Genomic DNA, 4,348 nt, shown 5'->3' on the forward strand with positions numbered 1-4,348 from the left:
AACAGAGAGAAAAACGTGGAAAGTTGTTGACAGACAATCAACTTCTCACTTTCAGAGGAGCTAGAAGGAGCGGTGCAAATAGTAGGATGAGAAACGGTGGTGGCAAACGGCTGCAGATCTGCAGCCAAGCCGAGCCTGTTTGGTGTCATTAGCAAGTTTTTTTTGAGTGTGTGTGGCAGGAAGGATATTAATATGATTTGTCATCTCAACTTATGAACACATGAATCAGTGTTTACTAACGAGTGTGCAGCGATGTCTGCAGGGACCGCTCAGCTCAAGTCTCAGCTTTTCTTCCCAACATGGTTTTCATCTCAAATTTATGCCAACATTTGGACTTAATATTTAAACGTTATACAGAGGAAACCTTATGTACTGCATCATATTTACATGTGTCACCAAAATTATGTGGCAGGACTTATTCATTAATAACTACAACTAGAAAGACTTTTACAGAAATGTCTGATGATGCCAAAGCAGCGACGACCTGAAACTCTTTCTTCTCTAAAGCCCAACAGTAAATCAGGACTTACTGTTGTTATATTCTGACAAAATGGCCGACAACTTAATGTATAAACTGTAGAAGAGTAAAATGAACCAGGATGAAAAGAAATGTTCAAGTTGCTGCTACTAGCTCACTGTGGTCACTATGGCAACCACACACCTGTGTCCTTCACTCCCTGACTGCCAAGAGAACAAGAAGCAGACTAAAAAATCAGCCTCAGACAAACAGTCTCTGAGTGAAAACTATCAGAACTTCTTGACCCGTGAGCAGCAGGAGGTTCTGATGGTTCTACAGGGTTTTATTGGAAGTCAATGAGAAGTCAATGAGAGTTTGGGTGTGTGACCTCTGACCTCTGAGAGGAACCCATCAGTCGTCCAGCAGAGAGACACACCAGGTGGAAGAGGACAGAAACAGGATGAGGCGTCTCGTCTTCTGACAGAACAGACAACGTATGATGTCATCACACCTGCACTGTCTTCTCCTCACTTCCTGTTCAGGTGTTTCAGGATCCAGTTTAAAGTTTTATTTTTGTTTCTAACAGTCTTAACGACATGGTGCCATATCTGTCTGAACCTCATCCCACCCATCCAGAAACCAGCTCCTCCAGGTGTTCCCAGATCATTTCATCAATGTATTCACGATCATTTTTGCCACATTGTTCACTTTTTGATGTGTCAAATATTTGACATTTTATTCACATAAATCCTGACGATGTTAACATTTAACATCACTTTTTGTAAAGCATAAGTCACATTTCTTTCTAAACTGATATCTGGATAATTGTTTCTTTAATCCGAGTAAATGGCATCAGCTGCTGCATCACATCTGTGAAGGAGGTGACCCCAGTGGGAGTCGAACCACCAACCTGTTAGTGTCAACGCCTTGCTCTGGTCTCTGGGGGGAGGGGAGACATTTCCACCTCAGCTACTGATGCAGCAGTGACACACACACACACACACACACACACACACACACACACACACACACACACACACACACACACACACACACACACACACACACACACACACACCTCCATCACTCCACCCACCAACACCTCGAGTGTGCATCCTCACACCTGAGGCACAAAAACACCACCTATACATCCGATCCCACACTGAGCCAGATACCATTACAGCTCACACACACACACACACACACACACACACACACACTGATTATTATTTTACTCCTTTCATCGACACACACTCATAAATCTTCATTTGGAAGAATCCAGGTTGATGTTCAGTCTAAACCTTTAACTCAGGCCCTGTTTACACCGGACCCATCTCCTGGAAACTTAGAGATTTTCTAATGCTGATTGTGAAAAAGTTACCTGTTTACATGTTAATCCTGCTGAATCTGCAGGAGTTTCTATGCCAGGTCACTAGCTGGCGCTGTGACTTTTGTATTTGTACACGCAGACGCCTCAGTCTCCAGCATGAAGACAGGTGGATCCAAAATGGAGACTATACAGACGTTTGTTTGGACTGACAGTGAGGTTGAGTTGCTGCTATCAGCCGTTGTTGTTATTTACTCGCAGCAGCGCAGAAAAACGATCGACTGCAGCCTGCCGTCGTGCACATGTGTGAGTTCACATCAAGGCTGGGAGTTTCTAAAAACTTCCATTCTGAGATCTGGATTCAAAACGTTTCAGTGAAAACAGTCACTGTTGTCATGTAGCCCAGCGGTTCCCACCCTGGTGTGTCACAGCAGAGCAGCGTCTACAACATGCAGGGCTGGGAGTCACTGATGTAGACAAACAGCTGAAAGCAACAGAAATGTTCCAGTTTCACCTAAAAGCCTGAAGCCGAGAGCATCATGACGACATCGCTCTTTATTTATGGTTGGTTGAGTTCAAACAGTCAGCATCTAAAAAACACTGTAACAGACAGATTATCTGTAAATGTATGATTTGATGACCCCCCCAGTAAGTTTAGCTTCTTTTTATGCTCTATGTTGTGTTGTTAGGAAAGCACAGGGATTCTGACCTGGACCTTCAGACCAGGACCTGCTGAGAACTGAAAACCTTCACAGGCTTTGGGCTCCTGAGCTCCTCACAAATAGACAGAGTTGTTAAAAACAAATTAGGTAAAGTGGTAAAGCTGGACTTAATAAAAGTATTTAGTTGCTTTATTAACTCTTTCTGTGCTTTAATGAAACCCAAACAGTTTATTTTAACTGTTAAAAATAATCATGTAATTCAAGCAGCACTCTAATGACATGTTGTAGAGCAGAAGGAGGCGACCAGGAGGCATCCTAATCAGACAGACCTCCTCAGCTGACTCCTCCTGATCTTCTCTCTGAGGATGAGCCCGGTCGACCTACAGAGGAAGATCATTTCAGCCGCTTGGATCCAGGATCTGGTTCTGATCCAGGCCTCAGGACCGTGATGATGGCCTTTCAGCCCGGCTCCTTCAGACCAGAACAACGTCCTCCTCACTGCAGACGAGGTGTGACCTGTTGGTCCATCTCCTGCTCCGTCCCACCGTCACTCCCGGACACCTGAAGTCCTCTGCTCGGGTCAGAATCTCAACCACCGAGGACTGGAACGAGAAGAAGAGTCCAATACAGGAAGTACAATCTTCCTACAAAAACAGATGAAATTAAACTTTTTAGTTAAGCAGGTTCTGAAGTTTATCTGTGATGTTGGACCTTCTTGGCTTCTGTTCAGTCGTTTGGATGTCTGTAAAAACGTTTCAGATCAGAATATAATTACTTCACAACAAGATCTGGACCTTGGAGAAGGAGCCTTTATTAAATCCACTGAAGTCCAGACCGAAGATCTGAGCTCTGTCCTGGGGAATCAGTACGAGTCAGTCTTTCTAACAATTTTTAAACATTTTCAACAATCAACCTTCATAAACTCAGTCAGTTTTACAGAAACTGGATTAAAATCTGGTGTGGTAGTCGCTGAGAATCATCTCCAACAGAAAACACAGATCTTTGTTTCAAAGTGGTGGGTGATATGCATTCCTTGAAGAAAAGCTGGTTTCCTTTTTTAACATCATCCAGCAGGAAGAAAATCTGAAGCAGAACCTCATCTAAGAGAAATTTCATTTTCAGCTCATCAATTAACCAACATCGCTTCACGCCACACCTCCTCCTGGCTTCCTCACCATGGCAACAGCAGCAAAGGCTCATGGGTATCATAGTTCTCAGAAAACATTGTTCAACTTTTCCCACAGACTGATGAGTGTTTGTGTGCAAAAGAAAAACAGACGATTTACAGAAATCTTTGTCAAATTAAACAACTTATTTTAAAAATGTACAAAATGTAGATTTTCTTTCAGTTTGGGATAAATTTCTTGGTCGTATAATTGAGTGTATGGCATCCATGATGCTCGAACACACACACACACACACACAGAGCTCTGAGCAACAATCTGTGGTGACAACAACACTCTACCTTCATTATCATCTCCCTCCCTCCTCCTCTTCCTCTCTGTCTCACCCCACACCTTCCTCCCAGCAGCCTGCTGAACAGCTGAGGTGTCAAAGACAAACAAGGCGAGGAGGCGGGGGGAGGGGGGCGATGGTTGGGTGGGGAGGGATTGTGGGTAACTGGGCAGGGTTTGGTTCCCACCAGCATTACAAATACAAACAACTCCTGAAACCAGAACCTGCTGCTTTCTTCTCAGCTGATCCATTTCATCTCAACATTCAGGTCCAGTCTGATGGATGTGCTTTTCATTGATCATTTTCAGGTTTTCTTCGCAGGGATGGAGGTTATTACCACCTTTGTTTTGGACTGAGCTCGAAACTCCTCATCGTGTAAATTTAGTTAAATGTCCCTCAGCCAGTGTCTCCTGGACCTCAGGCTTTCTGTCTCTAACAGTCTCCATC

Source organism: Kryptolebias marmoratus, linkage group LG9 (assembly GCF_001649575.2).
Source record: "Kryptolebias marmoratus isolate JLee-2015 linkage group LG9, ASM164957v2, whole genome shotgun sequence".
Lineage (NCBI taxonomy): Eukaryota > Metazoa > Chordata > Actinopteri > Cyprinodontiformes > Rivulidae > Kryptolebias > Kryptolebias marmoratus.